The sequence below is a fragment of the Musca domestica genome, unplaced genomic scaffold (assembly GCF_030504385.1).
Source record: "Musca domestica strain aabys unplaced genomic scaffold, Musca_domestica.polishedcontigs.V.1.1 46, whole genome shotgun sequence".
Lineage (NCBI taxonomy): Eukaryota > Metazoa > Arthropoda > Insecta > Diptera > Muscidae > Musca > Musca domestica.
Genome location: NW_026712336.1, coordinates 2,948,424 through 2,970,751, shown reverse-complemented (window position 1 = coordinate 2,970,751; position 22,328 = coordinate 2,948,424). Strand labels below are relative to the sequence as shown.

The window sequence follows — 22,328 nt, the reverse complement described above, 5'->3', positions numbered from 1 at the left end:
TATACAAAAATATCTATTTTTGTGGATTTTTTATACCCTCCACCATAGTATGGAGGGTATATTAAGTTTGTCATTCCGTTTGTAACACCTCGAAATATACATTTTAGACCCCACAGAGTATATATATTCTTGATCAGCATAAAATTCTATGTCGATTTAACGATGTCTGTCCGTCTATCCGTCTGTGGAAATCACTCTAGCTTCCGAACGAATTGAAGTGGATTGATAAAATTTTACTCAAATGTATATTATGTCTGCAGGACTTTTGGTATTTAAAATGGGCCATGTAGGTCCACGTTTTTGTATAGCCCCCTTATAACGGTACCTCCCGATATTCGTTATTTTGATGATTTTAGCAACATTATTCACCGAAATTGTTTCAAATTTGGTATTTGAAGTTCGTAATGGATACTACAGCCTAAGACAGAAAATTGTCTGTGCAGGTCCACGTCTTCGTATAGCCCCCATATAACGTTACCTCCCGATATTCGGTATTTTAATGATTTTAGCGACTTTATTCACCGGAATTGTTTCAAATGTTAACCGATTTTATTGTTTTTGAGAATTGCCAAATTCGTTTCAAATGGTGGAGGGTATTCAAAGTTCGGCCTGGCCGAACTTACAGCTTTTTTTTTTTTTAAATGTTCTTTTTTCATTTTCTACTAGTTCTACTTTAGTCAATTCCAGCCTGTATGCATTTCAAACCTCAAAATTTTCATCGCAAATTCTTAAATATAATATTGTAATTCGATTTAAGAATATTAGTCTTCTGTCCGTCTGTCTGTCGGTGAAATGAAGATCACATCAACATAATTTCATATAGTGCTCTGAAATTTGGCACGATAGTTGGTATTATGTCTTGGACACCTGAAACTGGATTTTATGGGTCCACGCATAGGTAAAACCTCACATATAACTATACTTCCAGATATTCGGAAGATTTCTGTCACCATTGTCCTGAGAATCAACTTCAATTTGAAATATTGTATACCAGTTTTGTACAAATATTCGATGCAGATCAATTTTTCAAAACTGTTTTGGCTCTAAGGTCTAACTTTTATTTTATTGGCATATTATATAGCTTTACCATACAAATAAGGCCTCAAATATTTTGCTATTTATCTTGAACATTTTATTTAGAGCTTTAATATTTGACACAGGCTTATGGGGTAATAATTGAGTAATGGGTAATAATTTTGTGAATATTTGCAAATTCTTTCCAAATGGTGGCGGTTATTCAAAGTTTTAGCCTGGCCGAATTTTGATTTGGCTATTATTCGGTATCTTCCTCTTCGCAGCAAATCTTCGAGGTAGGTCAATGTTTGAAAATTGCGCTATATAGAGGTACCTTCTGATTTTACCTATTTCGATGGTCTTGACAACATTTTCTAATCGATTAAGCTAAAACTTTGTATTAAGGCTAATTTGGGGGTAAATAACTATCTTACAGAAAATTTCCAACATAGGTATATATTTTGGTATATTCCACACATAACGATACCCTCCAAGTCCACATTCACAGCCAATATTGTTGTTGAGAAACTTTAATTGGAGTTAATGGTAACAATGCAAAATTTGAATACGAGTCTCACTTAAGATATCTAAAAGAAAATTTCCAAAAAATCGTATTAATTTATTTCGGGATTGTTTCATATTTTTGCATTTGAGGCTTATTTATTTATTAGTGCTGCAGAAAGGCTGTTTCTATTTAGTTGCATATTGTATTGTATTTAAATGTTTACCTATACGAGATCCAATAGATTTATATCATCGGTTTCATAATGAAACTTTATAGTCATTTAAAATTACATACAGCGCCACCTGTTGTTAATAATTCGCACTAATATCTTCAGTGATCGTACATCAACACTTCACCTCAACAATTTATAAATTTACCTCATTGATCGAACGGTGGTTAAACTGCTGTCTTGGCACATATATGATATTGAAAATTGATTCAACATGTATCCCATATGGTCTAGTGGCTAGGATATCTGGCTTTCACCCAGAAGGCCCGGGTTCGATTCCCGGTATGGGAAATTATTTTTTGTAGGAATTTTTTTTCTCGCAATTATGTTTTTTATAAAAAAAATGTAAATAATTCTTAATTAATATGTATCATATTTAACAAATTACACTCTCTTGTAAGGCTGTGCGCTGAAACGAACAAGTGAATTGATTTGTTAAATATGAATATAATTTAGTCTTGAAAAAAAGAGTAAAACAAGTTTATTTCTCAAGATTAACAAATAAGTTTTACCGCATTATAAGACCAGATTTTGACTGAAAACAATTTGTCAGTGACCTTATTTGGAACGACTTTTCACTGCCAAATTCGTCGTTTCCCTTTTTCTAGGCCTTAATCAAAGATGAGTCCTTGGTTTCCCCAAAGAAAAACGTTACCAATACCGAGATATAAGTAGAATTTTCAATAAAAAATAAAATAGTCTTTACATCCAAAATTCAAATGGGTTTGCGAACCGATTAAAGAATTTCTGAACAGTTATCTTGAAAAAAAAACATTTTTTTCTGATTTTATTCATTTATTAGGCTAGAAATTCACACAAATTAGAAATGTCGCGTTAACGTTAATGTGATATTCTTGGATTATTATTAAAATTTTCCCAAAAAATGTGATATATACAGTTCCATACACGAGAAAATTATGAAATAAAAAGCACGAAACTATCATAAGGTAAGGAAGTTGAGGCTTCGCTTAAAACGCATACTTTAAGGCATTTATTTCAGAAAATTACGCGTGTGTGGACCCGAACTTTATATTGCTTACAAAAAGATAAGTAGGAAACCAAATATAGTCTGTTTATTAACTTGCAGACCCCTATTAACATGTCTTCTTAATAATTCCACTATTTCCCAAATTTCCGAAAAAAGTAAGTGCACAAAATCACCATATTCTCCCCGACGGGGAATTGAACCCCGGTCTCCCGCGTGACAGGCGGGGATACTAACCACTATACTATCGAGGATAGCTATAGCCAAATATACGATTCTCTCCCAAGAGCTGCAAAAATTTCCAACAAAATGTAAAAAAAACCAACCCTCTAAATTCCAAAAAAAAGCTAATAAAATTCTATTCATTAGACTATGTCTGTCTGAATGTGTGTTCGTTCCTTTGTTTGTATTTATTTGTTAAATGCTGCCTATTTTTAAAATTTCCCAACACAGGTCTTCACTCAACCGTATAGAAGAGGTGTATAGGCGCAGAAACAACCCCTATGAATTCATTGAGGAACACACAATGGGCTTCTTTAAACCACATACATACTAAGCCTATGGCAGCAGCAGAACGCTTGGCGAAAGTAGGTATGTAGAGTAAGGAAGAAAAAGATTATGAAAACATATTCAACATAAATTTCTGCTGCCAGATGGAGGGTAAAATTTGAAACGAATGACAATCTAGAGATTGTGGAAAAGTCTCCTGCGACTTATAAAACATGTAAACAATTACAGTAAAACAGTAATGTTGTGACACAGTGCGTAAAAATTAAATGACATTTAACAATAGTAACTAACGGCTATAGTTATATGTATATTGACTTTCAAACTGCACTTTTGGAGCAAAAAAAGAGCCTGAAGTATAAAAAGGAAAATCTTGATTCCTCCCCGACGGGGAATTGAACCCCGGTCTCCCGCGTGACAGGCGGGGATACTAACCACTATACTATCGAGGATTGTCAAATGCTCCCTTCATAATAAAGGTACTTAAAATGATCACAATTTTAACTATTATATAATTTCCAAAGAAAAAATTATTTATTCCTGTTGGAAAATTCTAAAACATGCTCTAAGTGTCTAAATTCCTAAATATCCTATTGAAAATATTAGTATCAAAATAGAATTGTCTCCCCGACGGGGAATTGAACCCCGGTCTCCCGCGTGACAGGCGGGGATACTAACCACTATACTATCGAGGATGTTAGATAGACTTGAAAATGACTCAAAATGCCGAAATCCAATGTAGTTAAACGTCTGACATTCAAAAAGTAAAACAAAAATTATCATATTGTTTGAAGTACATGTGGGGTAAATATGACGATTTTTCTTATGAAATTCATAGTTCTGCATCAACATAGTTACATATATCACATGTAGGCCAGGCCGATAGTCGCGTACTGCATGCAGCAAAGCATTACTTTAACACGACCCATTCAATTACAAAATAGTTTTAATTATGATAAACAACTCCCCGACGGGGAATTGAACCCCGGTCGCCCGCGTGACAGGCGGGGATACTAACCACTATACTATCGAGGATTAGCGAGAATTCTTAGGTCAAAATGTGAATTTAGAGTCAGCCTGAATGACACCCGTATAAGTAAAATGCCCGCAAGAAAAAAATATTTTACGGGTGAAGATTTTAGTAAAAGCAGTTGCTATTCATAGATGAAATAATAGGATAGATCAATAGGTTATTTGAAGTTGATCTTTGCTTTCGGGTTGTGTTCTAATTGTGTTATCCACTGTTGTTGTTCCTGTGGACATTGTAAACAGACAATTAGAAGAACATTTGTATTGATGGTATTCTAAGCTAAACCTTTTCAATATTGCCAAATTTTATCGCAAGTTGTTTCGCTTAAGAAAACTGACGGTAGGCAATATTCTGATTATATTTATCTGATCATAGGAACAAAGGCCTACTTAAACTTCACATCATCGAATAGGTGTGGGAGTATAATTAGACTAATCCTATTCACCCGATATGAAAGTCTTCACATCCGTATTACGGAGTTGGAGTGAAGAATTTTCCTAAAACGGATCTGTGAAAATTTCATTACTGGATATACGTATTTTCATTTTTTCAGATACTAATTGAAATTGTTTCATATTCGTAGGTAATACCTTTAATCACCAAAAATTGATGAACTCTTAAGAAAAAGTGTTGATTACAACTTATGAGTTATGTGTATGAAATGGGAGGATGTTATACATAAGAACTATATGCAATTTTGTGCCGATTTTCAGAAACTTACAAAGGTGGTTTAGGGTGTATATACATAATGTCTCGTACCAAGGCTTTGAACCAAGAATCAAGACATAATCAGCTAAAACCTATTTATGGACGCTATATCTATATCTGAATTGACTTTTTTAAACTTACAGGCTTTTATAGTGCCTAATAAAAGTCATATATGAGAGCTATAGGTTCCATCATTAAGCCGGGTTTTTCAGCAAGAGAGTGCTAATATTTTTCTTTGAGGAGCTTTTTAATTTACATTTGTTAATGTATACATCAGAAAACTCTTACTGCAATGTGTATTTCTATTAATCTATATAGAGCCTAAATGTATGAAGCTTTAAAGTTTGGCTCAAGAATTTGGTTAGTCTTGAAAAAGAGCAACACCGGTCACGATTAGGTATAGCTCACATTTAAGGGTGCATCATGAGTATGTATTTCTATTGATAATCTGAGTGATTTAAAAACCGACATATGATATAGCCCTCATTTAGTGGGACCTTGCGATTTTTGAATATTTGTTAGGTTTTGATGTAATTTGGAGTATCAGCCGTTCGGAAATTATTCAATATTGATTAAGTATGTAGTGCTGTTCTCATATGTTGGTATTCGGTATTTCGAAGATTTTAGCAAAAATCAATTACTGAATTCGCATTCATTTTGGCTTCCAATCATTTTGTGTTTCTTTGTTGGAGATACTAAACTCAGTACATTTATAGGCTCATAGGACTAAAGAGTTAAATCCAGATGACTTGGTCAATATACTTTCACATTAATGGTACGATATAAGACTAACCGTTTTCAAGAAACAAAATAAGATCTGGAGTCAACTCCGGAGTTGTATTTTTAAACAACTCCCGAATCAAAAGTGGCTCGCCTCCACAACCCTGCAAATTACTTCTTAATATGATCTTTGCCTCACACAGAAGATTCTTCTTTTTTCCTTTCGTGCACGTTTTCGAAAGAATGATTTTTGAGCTTCTGTACCTTTATAGAAAAGAAAAAAAAAATATTAGTCATCTTTATACGAAAATCCTTTTTTGAATTGCAAAATATTTTAAAACAAAAAAATCTGGCTATTAATCTAGAATAAGGTTTTAATAGACACTTTTTTAACATATTCGCGATAGATAGACTTTTTAAACTTTATTTTTTAAGGTAAACTAGAGCTATCCACAAAAACTTAGCTTTATGCGAACTCGTGCAATTTGATAACTATTTTTATGTCTATTCCAAATGGATTTGTCTCAACCTATATTCTTTGTCTTTTTTATCGAAAGAATGATTATTGAGCTTCTGACTCAAACACCTTCATAGTAAACGAGAAAAAAATAACTCTTCTCCCCGACGGGGAATTGAACCCCGGTCTCCCGCGTGACAGGCGGGGATACTAACCACTATACTATCGAGGATGTTAAATGCAATGTTCCATATTAAAGCTGACAATCGTCGTAATCTATAGAACGCATCGGTGGTAAAATTAATGTGGGGCCTGATAATTGGTCAGTATATTAAAAAAGAAAATTTATCCAACTAAAATACTTCATGGGTCGATATGCAATATACGATTTCTCATACACTTTCCTAAGGCAATTGAAGGTATTCAAAATACGACAGCATTGCACATCGTACCACACTTTATTAGCGCGGCAGCTCACATTGGTGATGAAGACGTGGAGGACATAGTCGCCCTAAGACCATCATTACCTGATATCGAGAATTTATAATATGGTATGAATTCTCATATAAGGTTGCATTTCGAATTTTGTAGTACAAAACTGCTGAAGTTCGAAGGTTCAGGTTCTGAAAATATTATTTTATGCCTCCCCGACGGGGAATTGAACCCCGGTCTCCCGCGTGACAGGCGGGGATACTAACCACTATACTATCGAGGATTGATATTTCAGAGTATCGTATTAATCAGGAACTCAGACGCGTTTAATTAGAATTTTGACTTAAAGAAATGCATAAATTTTTAGATAACATTCGCCGGGTATACTAATTTTTGAAGGTCAAGGACGGATCAATCTTAATCTTAGGTTCTTATATTTTTTTAATATTCAGACTAGTTAAAAGACGAAATTTAAAAATAGCTCTGAGCATTGAGATACATCATTTTAGAGCCATACACCGATTTTGCAAGAAATGCCTTTCGAAACCATTTCGGTGTGGGGTCCCAACCGTCAAAATTCCATAGAAATTTGCCATTTAGGATGGAGCCAACCCTATCTACATTGGTGGAGTCATATGTAACGAAAAGTGACTTTTTATACCCTATAGCACATAGTGGTAAGGGTATTATGTCTTTGTGCATTTGTTTGTAACATGGAGAAGGAAGCGAGATAGAACCACAGTTACTTTTGAGGATCTTCTTAGAATCACATTTTCTGTTGATTTATGCATGTCGATCTCTCCATGTATTTTTTGTGAACAAAAAATGCAGGTCGCATTTATTATCCGATTGAGATGAAATTTTCCAAACAATATTTTGGTCCAAAGACGTACCCTATTGAAATTGGTGAGAATAGGTTCAAATTTAGATATAGCTCCCATATATGCCGTCAAACCCATTTCGGAATAGTTGTGCACCAAATTGCCAATATCAGTCCAAGTGACCTGAATTTTGGAACATCCGGTTCAGATTTGGAGAAAATCGGTTCAGATATAGCTATAGCTCCCATATATATGTTTCATCGAATTTGGGGTTTTAAGTCTCTTACATACGTAATATGCACTTCACAGCAATAATCTTTGGTACCAGATCCGATTTAGGTTTAAAGTCGTTATATGCACTCCACAACAATGATATTTGATACCATATATCTGCCAAAATTTATCGAGATCGGTTCAGATTTTTATATGCCTTCGGCCTTCAACCCAAATTGAATAGATTTTTTCATATTCAACCGAATTTTACCATTCGCAATGTTTTTTTGGTTCATAGCTGGTATGATCTACTTCACATAAATTCCCAATATAAACTTTTGTGTTACGGGAGCACTACTAAATACTCAGAGGCGTAGGTTATCATACAGTCGGCCCCGCCAATTTGCCTTAAAATAGTTTTGATGGTACATTGGGAACATTTCTTTGTCAATTCTGTTTTTTATACCTTACAACACTATGTGTTGGGGGTATTATAAGTTTGATTGGGCCAAAAATTATGTAACACCACGAAATATTGATTTCCCACATAGGAAAATATATATGGATCTTCCTATCTCGCCGAGCTGAGTCGATCTAGCTATGTATGTCCGTCTGTCCTTGTTAATTTGTCATCACTCTACAGGTCGGAATTATGGCCCGATCTTCACGAAATTTAAAATGTAGGTGGGGTTAAGGTCAGAATAGAACCCTATTTATTTTGGAGATGACCGCATAATATTTAGGGGTTGAAATGGACCAAATACTGGAAAAATTTGGGATTTTGCAGTAGCTATACAGGTCGCAATTATAGACCAATCGACGCGAAATTTCGCGTGTAGATAGAGTTTAGGGCGGGGAAGAAGCCTACTAATTTGGGTGGTCATCGGATAATATTTAGCGGGTAAGATAGACCATATCTTTTGTGTTGAAAAAAATCAAATTTTTTCATTAAACCGTGAATATTTAAATCCCGGCGAAATCACGAAGCCATCACAAGGTTACTTCTGACCTTTACATTGATGTTATTATCCAACAAATCGGATATATAGCAAAATATGTGCGATATATATGTCTATCAAAGAAGATATGCTTGAAAGATCTCTTTTATGTCGAGAACGGCTGAACTGATTTCGACAGTTCTCATTAATTCAGAATGGCCTCTTGGCAGGAAAGAAACAACGTCTAAAAAATCACATAAAAATATCTCTCTAAAGATGAAAATATTGATTTTGTAACATTTTCTCATATTTTTCAATTTTGTCATATTTTTGGCATATTTTCATTTTGAATTAAACATTTGGTAATATTTCTACAGCTAACAAAACTAAGTAGTTAGGATATGAGGATATCATATACAGATCTCATTTATGGCGCGATCCTTACGAAATTTTGCATGGGGATAAGATGAGGGTCGGAATAGAAGCCTACTCTTTTTGGAGATGATCGCCATATATTTAGGGGTTGAAATCGACCAAAAAACTGCAAAATTGTCGGCAGGTCGTAATTATCGCCCGATCCTCACGCACATTTGAATGGGGGTTACCGCACATTGCAAAAGCCAAGCAGTTTCGGATGGCCATCCAAAAATATTCAATGTGTGAAGGAGTTTGCAACTTTTATAGACAAAATACGAAAATGCCCATTCCAGTGACTTTTTGGAGAATTCACAAATGCAGGAGAGACGCACTTCCGACTATTTCGTTAACGCTGATTTCGTTGAAGAATATAGTCAAATGTCTGTTAATCTTTTGCCACTTCTGAGAGATTATAGGTCTTTGGGAAATATTGGTTCCAGATCTAGGAAGAGCATTTAAATGCAACATCTACCAATAAATTGGAAATGAGCAAATTAGTTTAGGTTGCTATTATTCGAAAATTAGAGAACGAAACCTGATGGTTTTCTTTTATTATTTGTCACAATATCTTGTGGAATTCTGTCGAGTATTTCGCCTATATAAACTGTATGGTTTATTATAGTGTTGTAGGGTATTCAACGGTCGGCCCCGCTCGACTGTAGCCTTTGCTTACTTGTTTTATTTATATATTTTTATTTTTTTTTTCTATTTATTTATTATTTTTTTAATACTTTAGGACAAGTTTTTGTAATTCTTGAATCTGTAGGTTTCCGTTTATGGCGTGTGGAGATCACAACAACAACTAATTTGGGAGAAAATATGAATTTAGATGGTGAATAGATGCGAGAGTTTCATCCCAAGCGGCTATGTATATGAGCTGACTTCTATTGCCATCAGCAGATATTTGGAAAATTTCTCAGGTTTTCTGCATATTTCAATAAAAAGGCAGAGACTCTGGAAAGGAACCTTCAGAAAATCCTTCCAATTTCTAAAGGAATTTTATCGGTTTTTCAGAGATCTCAGTAAAAAAATCATATCTGGGTATAAAAACCCACCTAACTTTCTGTTTTGTGTGATAGTTTCCATAAGAAAAAATCCAAATACTTTTTCCAACAACTCCTTACTCCTACACTCCACATGTAATTTTATTATTGCACCACAAACAATATCAAATTTCTCCGCTGACCTTGCCCTGCTGGGATACGTATACGAATGTGTATGTCCTCATTTAATATTAACACATGACTGATTGTTTTTAACCAAATATTTAAATAATTTATTATCATGTGACATCATATCCGTTACAATACAAAAAAAAAAAAAACACACACGTACACGTGTTTGCAAAGGTTATGGAAATGAAAAAAAAACAACAACAAAATGTTTTCCAATATTTGTGGGAAATGTCATTAAATACTGCATGACCCAATGTGTCTCTGTGTGAGTGTGTGGGTCCCCAGTGTAAAACCGTAAATGAATCCATAATATAATATGCCATATTATATTGTAGATATTCCCTTGGCATGAGCCAGCAGTTTGCTCCAAGGTTGTAGCCTTTTTGTTTATGAATGTATGACATATTACCACCCAAACCGACAGAGTGTGTAAAGTTACCATTTGGAAATTTTATTTTTGCAATGCATAATGTATTCAACTTTTGGGTCACATAAAAACCGCATTCATATCTGCATTAATATTAGGATATTTGCTCATATGTGTATGTTATCTGTTGTGTGCAGGATCTACAGCACTGATGCAGTAAAAACCAGTAAAGAAAGTCTTCAAGTCGGGCGGGGCCGACTTTATGATACCCTACACCACTTTGCTAATTAAGTAGAGCTCCACATAACAATTAAAAGTTTTTATGGGAGAATTCAATCATACACGCTATGATTATAATTATAATTTAAAGTTCAAAGGACTAAATATGCCGAAGCATTTGTATCTTTTATATTCGGAATTGTATTGCCCATTTGGTGCACAATTAATTTGAAATCGGATAAAGATATATATGGGAGCTATATCCAAATCTGAACCGATCTCGATAAAATTTGGCAAAGATATTTCTGAGCTGTATTTGATATATTTCCCTGAATATCATTGTTACGGAGTGCATATTACGGTTGTGGGTAACAAATATAACAAATCGGATGAATAATATATATGGGAGCTATAGCTATATCTGAACCGATCTTCACCAAATTTGACATACTAGCTTCTGGACTCAATTCGGTCGTAAGTGCCAAATTCCATCCCATTTGGACAAATATTAGACGTTTGGTGCACAATAAAAGGTAAATCGGACGAAGTTATATATGAGAACTATATCCAAATCTGAACCGATCTCGATAAAATTTAGCAAAGGTATTTCTGAGCTGCATTTGATATATTTCCCCAAATATTGTTGTTACAGAGTGCATATTACGGGGGCGGTGGACAAAAATAACAAATCGGATGAAAAATATATATGGGAGCTATAGCTATATCTGAACCGATTTCGATCAAATTTGGCACACATATTTTCAGGCCTAATTTGGGTGTATATGCAAAATTCCATACAATTTGGGCTGATATTACACGTTTGGTGCAAAATAAAAGCAAATCGGACGAAGATATATATGGGAGCTATATCTAAATTTTGACCGATTATCTCCAATTTCAATAGGGTTCGTCCTTGGGCCAAACAAAAGATCTTTGCAAAATTACATCTGGATCGGGCAATAAATGCGACCTGTACTTTGTTTACAAAAATACATGGACAGACGGACGGACGGACAGACGGACGGACGGACGGACAGACGGACGGACGGACGGACGGACATGCATAAATCGACTCAGAATGTGATTCTATGCAGATCATCAAAAGGAACTATGGGTCTATCTCGTTTCCTTCTGCCTGTTACAAACAAATGCACAAAGACATAATACCCTAACCACCTTGTGGTGTAGGGTATAAATACTGCATTTCATTAAGGTGGTTGCGTATCAAGAAAAAACAAATCATAAAATATTAAGTGAAAATTTACTTAAAATAGAATAATGAAATAATGCAATTAATGTTTTGGAACACTCTGCAATGTTACATAATTAACGACGAGGTTGGAGAGTAATTAGCAAAAAAAACAACAAATGGGCCAAATATAAAAACTTGAGGTAATTTTATTGCTTTCCCTCTTAGAAAACAAAACAACGCTTACATACAATTAAAATATTGCAATAAATCCGGAAGAAGTCCTTAAAGGTTCAGAAATTATGTGTAAGCTAGATTTAAGAACCCAAATGGTCATATTTCAAAGCTCTTACAGGGGTATGAAATCAATACGAAACTTTATATGGCAGCCACAACGGAACGTACACCTAGCTTAGCACTTTGTTCCAAAGAAGTTCCATGCCCACCTAGAATGATAAAAACAGATTTAAGAAATAAAAAAGCAGCTAATTTTGGCCGGACCGAACTTTCAATATCCTCCAGCATTTGAAAGGAACATGAAAAAAATTAAAAAAAAAATCCGTCGGAAATACCACTTAAATAAAAATTGTTGCAGTAACCCATATACTATACGGGGTAAGATGAAAAAACTGCAACCAACTTCAGACTGCTGTCATTTCTAAGCCATTCGTCCGACAGCTGTTAAAATGATTCCAGAGCAGCTTATTATATTGGTTACATGCGTACAAAAGCATTTTGGTGAGAATTTTCAAGAAAAAAAGTTATTCGTGATGGAATTCAAGCGTGATAGTGTTATTTCTTTATACTTGGCTGGAAAACCACAAGTGGCTATCGTTAGAGCACTCTTATTCTAAAATTTGATGCTATTTCCGATACTTTCTGCTTTTATTCAATAAAATTATGGCGTTTGACTTTGTTGCAGTTTTTTGTCTCAACCTGTATAAAGTATTTTTATGATTTTAACAAATGGTGGAGGGTATTCATAGTTCCACCGGCTGAACGTACTGCTTTTTTACTTGCTTTTTATACCCTACCCGCATAATGGTAACGGTATTATGTCTTGGTGCATTTGTGCGAGTTAGATTTATAGTTACTTTTGAGGATCTTCATAGAATCACTTTCTGAATCGATTTATGCATGTCAGTCCATCCATCCATCGGGCTGTCCATGTATTCTTGTGAACAAAATACAGGTCGCATTTTTTATCCGATTGATATGAAACTTTCCAAACAATATTTGTATGGCCCATGGACGAACCCTTTTGAAATTGGTGAGAATCGGTTCAAATTTAGATACGAGTATAGCTCCCATATATCTCATCAACCAATTTTGGGTTAATTGTGCACTAAATGGCCAATATAAGTCCAAATTACTTGAGTTTTATCACATCCGGCGGAATTCAGTCAAGAAGCAAGTACTTGAAATTTGGTGAAAATTGGTTCAGATATAGCTATAGCATCCATACATATGTTTCATCCTTCACATTCGTAATATACATTCCACAACAATGATATTTGGTATCAGTTATCAGATACAGCCCAGAAATACCTCTGCCAAATTTTATCAAGATCGGTTCAGATTTGGATACAGGTCCCATATATATCTGCAACCGATTTCGGGTTAATTGTGCACTAAATGGCCAATATAAGTCCAAATTACTTGAGTTTTGGCACATCCGACCTAATTCAGTCAAGAAGCAAGTACTTTAAATTTGGTGGAAATCGGTTCAGATATACATAGCTATAGTTCCCATATACAGGGTGGGATAAAAAACTGCAATAAAGTCAAACGCCATAATTTTTATTGAATGAAAGCAAAAAATGTTTTCATTAAATTAAATTTTAGAATAAGTTTAGATTTGTTCGAAATGAGGACCTTTAGCACGAATTATGGCCTTCAAACGGCCAATAAAACCGTCACACGCTGCCCGAATCTTGCTCTGCGGTATTTTAGCCCTTTCCCGTAGAAGCACTTGCTTGAGGTGATCGACACTTTGGTTCTTTTTTAGTTCCAACCTTGCTTTCCAAAATAGACACAATAGTCAAACGAATTGAATCGGGAAATTTTGGTAGCCAGCTGGAAATGAAGCGAGGAACCTCATTTTGTAACCATTATTGGGTGGCGCATGCTGAGTTTGATGGTGCTAAGTCTTGTTGGAATGACCAAGGTCGGCGGCCAAAATGTTTGAGAGCACAAGGCTCTATTACACCCTCCAGAATATTTTCGCGCTAATATTCGGCATTCATTCTGATGCCACGGTCGATTAATACGAGCGGAGAGCGACCAACGGCTGTTATTGCGGCCCACACTATCACCATTGCCGGCGCTTGAGTTCTGGTGGCCAACAGAACGTGCATATTTTCAGCTCCCCTCTTTGGCAAGTAAACACGATAATTTTGTTTGTTTACAAACTGTTGGACAAGGAATATTTTCCCATCGGAAAAAATCAAATTCGACATTTCACCACTTTCGGCCAAGTGAAGCAACTCTTTAGCTGGAATTTCAATGGATTTACCCCGAGCTCATTTTCAATATTTGCCGAATGCAATATTGCGATATGTTCAGCTTACGAGCCATTTTTCGGCCACTGCGACGCGGCTTTCGATTAAGTCGCTCCTTTACTTTTCGAAATATTTCTGCTGATGTTGCTGTTTCGGGCTACGCTACCAGTATCACGGTAACAAACAATGGTACGCGACACAAAATACTTATTCACATTTAAATGCTGGAGTGCTCCAACGATAGCCACTTGTGGATTTCTAGCCAAATATAAAGAAATCCCACTATCACGCTTGAATTCCATCACGAATAACTTTTTTCTGGAAAATTCTCACCAAAATGCTTTTGTACGCTTGTAAACAATATAATGAGCTGTCACTGGAATAATTTTAACAGCTGTCAGACGAATGTCTAAGAAATGGCAGCAGTCTGAAATTGGTAGCAGTTTTTTCATATCCTGTATATGTAAATTACAATTATCGTCCGATCCTCACGAAGATTTTCATAGGGGTAGCTTTAGGCTTATTGTTTTTAAAGATGCCTGCAATATATTTATGTGTTGAAATGGATCAACAACTAAAAATCTTCACAAATAGAAACCAAAGGACGCGAAATCTCGCATGAAGTTAGAGTTTAGGACGGGTAGAATGGAACTCTACTTTTGTGTGAAAAAACACCAACTTTTCTATTCAACCGAAACGCTGAAAATAACTTGCAGGCGAAATCCAAAATACGCAAAAGGTGAACTTCTGGCTTTCTTATGCTGATTTCGTTGACGAATATAGCCAAATATCGTAGACAAACAAATCACATAGATGAGTCTAAATTTGGAGATTCAGATGAGCCTCTTGTATTTGAAGATTATCGAAAAATATTTACGGGTTCAAATAAACAAGAAAATTCCCCTGATTACACAATTGAAACCAATCGACACAGAATTTTGCCTGAGAAGAGAGTTAAGGGCAGCGAAGATGTTTAGCATTTTGTATGACCATTGGATTATTCTTAGCTGTAAAATGGACCACAAAAACTAACAACATGACGGAGTGCGTAAATATTGTCAAATGCCCCTGGTTAAAATGCTAAGGGTAATATCTGGGCAGTGTTCCGTGACATAATTTCCAAAGCGAAATCTTCCAAAATGGTTTTGGACATAAGGGAGCTTCTAACATATTGTAGTGTTGTAGGGTATCACATAGTCGGCCCGGCACGACTATAGTCTTTGCTTACTTCTTTTTTAATATTTTCGTCGCACCCCGAGTCATATATTAATTTTTCTTTGCCAATTGAATTTGCAAATTCCTGTAAGTTCATTAAATATTTTTCAATACCTCATATAAATAATTAGCTTTGCAAATAATAATTCTTCACAGTATGAATACTAATTTCCATGATTTCATTACCATAACCTCAAAAAACATAAATGCCATGGGGTTGGAAATTAGTTTAAAAAAAATATAACAAATTTAAAAATAAAATTTTGACATCGTTACAATGTGCGTTTTCTCTATCTCGCTCTCTCTCTCTCTTTGCATCACCATCATATAATTATAATCATCTGTTCAAAATATTGAAATAATGGCTAATTTGTTTGGCCATTACAAATGGAACTAACCAAACAAATTGGCTTTAAATGGGATGCACAGCTGTGTAAATTTTTCGTTACATCAGAAGTGTTGATTTTTTGGCAAACCGAAAAAAAGGAACAGCGAAGAAGAATTTTTTTCAAATGCACATGTTGTAAAAAAAATCAAACAGTAGCAAAAAAGTAACATTAGAGAAAATAAATTTATTGATCTCACAATAAACGACAATATTGTGACATTATTGAACCAACCCCATTTATCATGGCAGGGAAAGCCGTGTACACGGCCAATGTTTGAATTGAGAATTTCAACCGCATAAATGAGGAAGGGTTGGTCACACTCTTTACATTTACGGCTATTTATTTTATTTTGCCTGGCTTGGTCTGTTTCGAAAAGCAAAAAAAACCTTAACGTGAATGGTAAAAGATTTCGCCTATAAAATAAAAATGCACCAACCACATCATATTGCCAGGTCTGGGCTAATTTATGCCTAAATATCCACCCAGAAACTATGAGTTTTTTTTACGATTGTGGAGTGGGTATTAGTTTCGTATTTTTTTTCCTTTGCCCTTCAAATAATATGGTGTTCGGCAGCTCTTGTTTCGTCAAGAAAATTAGAGTTGGGTATTACGAACATTTATGTCGTTTTATTTGCAGTTTAGGGAGTTACGCAAAATTTATGTGTCTGGTATCTTAACAAGTACATGCGACCAACCCCTTGGGTGTTTTCCAGCCCTTTTCAAACTCGATGGCATGAAAATCGACAAAAAAAAGGGGAAATACACACTTTGTATGTGACAAACAAACGCTAACAACAACAATGATATACAAATGAAGATTTCTTACCACAAACTTCTGGGAAGTTTGTCTTTTTTAGTAAGGTATTGACTTTATACTGAGCCCAAGTAATGTGCCAAAAAGAACAACTTAAGTAACACTTCTGGGGCACTAAAAAAGGGGAGGATAACTGTCTACAAATATAGAAAAAAAGAAATGAATCGTAACAATTAAAACACACAGAGTGCCAACTAATGGGAAAAGGATAACAATCAAATGAGCTTAAGAGCGGAAAAAATGTCTTGTGGTTAGGCAGGACAATGGAGGTTTTTTTATAGAAAAAGTCTTGGGCAATTCTAAATCTAAAAAAAAAACAAATCTAAAAACAAGCAAAAAAGCAGTAAGTTCGGCCGGGTCGAACTTAGAATACCCTCCGCCATTTGGTGCGAATTTGGAAATTTTCAAATAGATAACATCCGCTAAAAATTCTGTTAAAATCTTGAAAATACCGAATATAGCCATTATATTGGGATCTATACGAAGAAGTGGACCTGAATAGGCAACTTTTATCAGGCATTGCAAAATTCAAATACGAAAATTGAAAAAAAAAAATAGGTGAATAATGTAGCTAAAATCATAAAAATACCGAATATAGACAGGTACTGATATATGGGGCCTATACGAAGACCTGGACCTGCATACACAATTTTTAGTCATAGACTACAGTTCCCATTACAAACTCTAAATAAGAAATTTGAAACAACTTCGCTGAATAATACCGAATATTGGGAGGTACCGTAATATGGAGGCTTTACGAAGTCGTGGGCCTGCATACGCAATTTTCTGTCATGGGCTGTAGTACCCAATACGAAATTTAAAAAAAAAACTCCGGTTTATAAATTCCCTTAAATCTCAAAAATATCGAATATCGGGTGGTATCGTTGTGTGTGGGCTATATGATATCGTGGACCTATATAGACATTTGTATTCCAGGGAGTAAAGAGCTTGGAAAAAACTTCTAGTATGGATTTTTAACAGTTCCATTGAAAAATGTAGCTAAAATCATCAAAATACTGAATATTGGGAGGTTCCGTTATATGGGGAATATACGATATCGTGGACTTATATATACTATAATATTCCAGGGGGTAAAGTACTCAGAAAGCATTCCGTGTGTAGAATTTCAGACAGTTCCATTGAACAATTTGGCTACAATCAACAAAATACCGAAAATCGGGAGGGGGTTTTGTATGGGGGCTATATGATATCTTAGACCTATAGACGATATTCTTTCAGGTGGTAAAGTACTCAGAAAGAACTCCTTGTATAAAATTTCAGTCAATTCCATTGAAAAATGTGGCTAAAATCATCGAAATACCGAATATCGGGGGTACCGTTGTATGGGGGCTATACGATATCGTAGACCTATATAGACAATTTTCTTTCAGGTGGTAGAATTTCAGACAATTCCATTGAAAATGTGGCTAAAATAATCCAAATACGGAGTATTTGGGGGTAACGTAGAATGAGGGCTATACGATATCGTGGACCGATATAGCCCATCTTCGAACTTAACCTGCCTGCAGACAAAAGACTGATCTGTGCAAAATGTTAGCTTCCTATCTTTATTCGTTTTGACTCTAGCGTGATTGCAAAAAACGGACGGACGGCGGACAGGGCTAAATCGTCTTATAATTTTACGCTGATCAAGAATATATATACTTTGTTGGGTCTAAAATGATTATATCGATGAGTTACAAAAGGAATGACGAACTTAATATATCCTATGTATGATGGAGGGTATAAAAAATGTGTACATTTAGGGTATTACTATTGTATCTTACTCCCCGACGGGGAATTGAACCCCGGTCTCCCGCGTGACAGGCGGGGATACTGACCACTATACTATCGAGGATGTTGAATTCGTAACAAAATCCAAGTAAACTTAAGTCGAACTTTAAGTGAAATCCCACTCAATTCAATCCCACTCTGATCATACGAAAATGGGCATAAATTAGAATGACCAATTTGTTGCAAGGTAGATCAAATTTCAACAACAACACATTAGAGAACGGACAACAATTGTGTGTGTGTAGTTTTGTAGAGGTGAGACCACTTATCTTAAAAATGCTTGCTATGATTATGCTATGGAACCAGGAATTTTGAGATAAGAAGTTTTAATTAGATTAAGTATGTGGCAAACCACAATGTCTAATTTAAATGCATTTTGTTTTCAAGGTCTCTTATATTTAGACAAAACTTGCAAATTATAAATTTTCTCGGTAGATTAAATCCTCGTCATAGGTATGCACCCATTGAATAATAGAAAGAATCCGGTTCGAAGGACCAAATGTTTCTCTCCGCGTGAGAAGTTAATGTTCTCCTAGGTATAGAAATCGTGTCCGTAAAGAAAATAGAAAAATAAATGAAGCAAGAGGTGTTAGTTTCAAATATTATTTAAAAAAATCAGATTTTTAAAGTGTTGTTAGTGTTGTTAATACAAGTTTGGAGATTACTATTGCATAAGCTCGAAGGTTGGTACAATAGTCTTAATATGCAAACATGTAATGTGTCTGAGGCACAGATACCTACAGCAACACGGGCTGAAAGAAAACCCAAAGAGAGAGAGAGAGAGAGAGAGTTGTAGAGAAATGACTAGGAAAACCGCACTTTCTGGTTGCACACTTTCGGTATTTTGAAGGGTTCTGCCCGATTCCTCACCATATCATTTGTAATTTGAAATGTAAAGGTCTTCGCTCTTCTGCTCAAAAAAATCGATGTAGCAGTGACGTATGCAAGTTGAGGACACAGGTACATTTGTTTCAAATCCATGCAGTTAGTGAAAAGAAAGTTCTATAAGTGTCGAGAATTCTCAATTGAATGAGACCACACGCACTTTTTCCTTTTCCCAAAAAATCTTCATACCAAAATATTAAAAAGCTTCCAACATTTTATCCTTCTTCATGTGAGTTTATGCAAAATCCTCCCACAAAACAACATTGTATAAAGATGACGTCTAAGACTAAAACATTTTTCATCAATTTCCACAATAAGTCACCAAGTGGGGGAGGTGTCACAAGAAATGGTCCGATCTCTACTATCTTTATAGCAGATCTTGTGTTGATGAAACTATTGAGATTTACTAAGTCTTAATGGAATCGGATGTTAATTTCGCGTGTTATGGATATTCAAAATTTTGATCCTTTGTGGGGGACCGATATATTCCATCTTCAAAGCAGATCTTTTGTTAAAGAAATTATTGAATTTGTGAAATACGAAGAGAATCGGTTGCTTATTACGGATTTTGTAACCGTTTTGGTTATTCAGAACTTTGACCCTTTGTGGTTGAGGTACCAGATGGAATGGTCCGATCTCTGCCATCTTTACAACAGATATTGTGTTGATAGAAATATTGAGGTGTGAATTGAATCGGATGTTAATTTCGCGTTTTATGACGTTCGTGAATATTTAAAATGTTGACGCTTTGTGGGGGAGGTACCAGAAGGAGTGGACCAATACATCCCATCTTCAACATAGATTTTGTGTTAATAGAAATAATGGGATTTGTGAAATACGGAGAGAACCGGTTGCTTATTACGGATTTTGTGATCGTTTCGGTTATTCAAAACTTTAACCCTTTGTGGTTGAGGTTCAAGGAGGAATGATCCGATATCTGCCATCTTTATAACAGATATTGTGTTGATAGAAATATTGAGGTGTGACAAGCCTGAATTTTGTGGAGATACCAGAAGGAGTGTACCGATATACTCTGTTTTCACACAAGATCTTGGGTTAATACGGTGATGTGTATAATTTAAAGACAATCGGACTCTTACATCACATTTTATAAGAGTTACAATTATTTTGAACCTTTGTGCGGGAGGTACTTGATGGAGTGAGTCGATATTGTCCATACTAATGGAAATATTTGGATTTGCCAAGGTGGGCAGTAAAATATTTTTTTGGAAATTTCTGCCTTTTGTGGGAGTGGTACCAGAAGGAGTGCGCCGTTATTATCTATTTCCGAACTCGATCTAAGTTTGATAATAATACAGGGTGAGATGAAAAACCCGCAACCAATTTCAGACAGCTGTCATTTCAAAGCCACTCGTCCGACTGCTGTTAAAATGAATTCAGTGACAGCTCAGTGTCTCGTACCATCGCTCGTTACTGTGATACTGGTAGCGTAGCCCGATGTCAAGGAAGTTGACGGAAGAAAACAGCAACATCAGCAGAAATGGTTCTTAAAGTAAAGAAGCGACTTGAACGAAACCCGCCTCGCAGTGGCCGAAAAATGGTTCGTGAGCTGAACATATCGCAATATTCCATTCGCAAATATTTTAAAAATGAGCTCGGGGTAAAGCCTTTGTAATTCCAAAAAGTGTAAGAACTTACACCGCAACGGAAAGAAAATAGACTCAAAAGAGCTAAAGATTTGCTTCGCTGGGCCGAAAGTGGTGAACTGCCGAATTTGGTTTTCTCCGATGAGAAAACATTCGTTGTCCAGCAGTTTGTAAACAAAAAAAAAGTCAGCTGAAAATGTGCACCTTCGGTTGGCCACCAGAACTCAAGCGCCGGCCATAGTGATGGTGTGGGCCGCCATAACAGCCGATGGTCACTCTGCGCTCATATTAATCGACCGTGGCATCAGAATAAATGCCGAATATTATCGCGAAAATATTCTGGAGGGTGTATTAAAGCCTTGGACATTCCAACAGGACTCAGCACCATCGCACTCAGCACGCGCCACCCAAAAATGGTTACAAAATGAGATTCCTCGCTTCAATTCCAGCGCACAATGGCCACCAAAATCTCCGGATACCAATCCGTTGGACTATTGTGTCTGGAGTATTTTGGGAAGCAAGGTTGCATAGCAAGGCCGACCATATGATACCCTACAACACTACAATATTTTAGAAGCCCCTTTATATCAAAAATTGTTTTGGAAAATTTTGCTTTTGAAATTATGTCCCGGAGCACTGCCCAGATATTACCCTTAGCCTTTTGAACAGGGACATTTGCCATATATTTACCCACTGCGTCGTGCTGTAGTTGTTGTGGACCATTTTACAGCTTGATATAATCCAATGGTCATCAAAAATGCTAGATCTCTTCCCTGTCCTTAACTCTCTTCTCATGGGTGTCGATTGGCTTCAATTATGTGATCAGGAATTTTTTTTGTGTTTGGTCCATTTTAACCCTAAATATATTGCGGACATCTTTAAAACCAATAGGCCTAGCCCTTTTGAGCCTAACCCTGCACTTATAAAAATTTTCTTGAGGATTGGACGATAATTGCAATCTGTATATAATAACCCCAACCTGTGTTGTAAAATGAAAAAATATTACAAAATGTACAATTCATTATTATAAGTCAAATTGAAAAAATCGCATGCGATAAAAAATATAAAAAAATAAAAATATGTCACAAAATTCTACAAAATCTATATTTACATCATTATAGGCATCTTTTTATGCGATTTTTTCAGATTTTATACTTTTATGGTAAGAAGGCATTCTGAATTGACGAAATTTGCCGA

General features: G+C 35.6%; 7 non-coding genes across 7 annotated transcripts; 1 reads left to right on the top strand and 6 right to left on the bottom strand.

Annotated features, from left to right (window-relative positions):
* Positions 1-1,967: 1,967 nt before the first annotated feature.
* Positions 1,968-2,039, top strand: TRNAE-UUC (transfer RNA glutamic acid (anticodon UUC)). Its single transcript has one exon. It is a non-coding gene; the product is annotated as a tRNA-Glu (tRNA).
* Positions 2,040-2,915: 876 nt separating this feature from the next.
* TRNAD-GUC (transfer RNA aspartic acid (anticodon GUC)) lies at positions 2,916-2,987 on the bottom strand. Its single transcript has one exon. It is a non-coding gene; the product is annotated as a tRNA-Asp (tRNA).
* Positions 2,988-3,620: 633 nt separating this feature from the next.
* Positions 3,621-3,692, bottom strand: TRNAD-GUC (transfer RNA aspartic acid (anticodon GUC)). The gene has a single exon. It is a non-coding gene; the product is annotated as a tRNA-Asp (tRNA).
* Positions 3,693-3,863: 171 nt separating this feature from the next.
* Positions 3,864-3,935, bottom strand: TRNAD-GUC (transfer RNA aspartic acid (anticodon GUC)). Its single transcript has one exon. It is a non-coding gene; the product is annotated as a tRNA-Asp (tRNA).
* Positions 3,936-6,315: 2,380 nt separating this feature from the next.
* Positions 6,316-6,387, bottom strand: TRNAD-GUC (transfer RNA aspartic acid (anticodon GUC)). The gene has a single exon. It is a non-coding gene; the product is annotated as a tRNA-Asp (tRNA).
* A 411-nt stretch (positions 6,388-6,798) lies between these two features.
* TRNAD-GUC (transfer RNA aspartic acid (anticodon GUC)) lies at positions 6,799-6,870 on the bottom strand. The gene has a single exon. It is a non-coding gene; the product is annotated as a tRNA-Asp (tRNA).
* Positions 6,871-18,631: 11,761 nt separating this feature from the next.
* Positions 18,632-18,703, bottom strand: TRNAD-GUC (transfer RNA aspartic acid (anticodon GUC)). Its single transcript has one exon. It is a non-coding gene; the product is annotated as a tRNA-Asp (tRNA).
* Between the last annotated feature and the right edge of the window lie 3,625 nt (positions 18,704-22,328).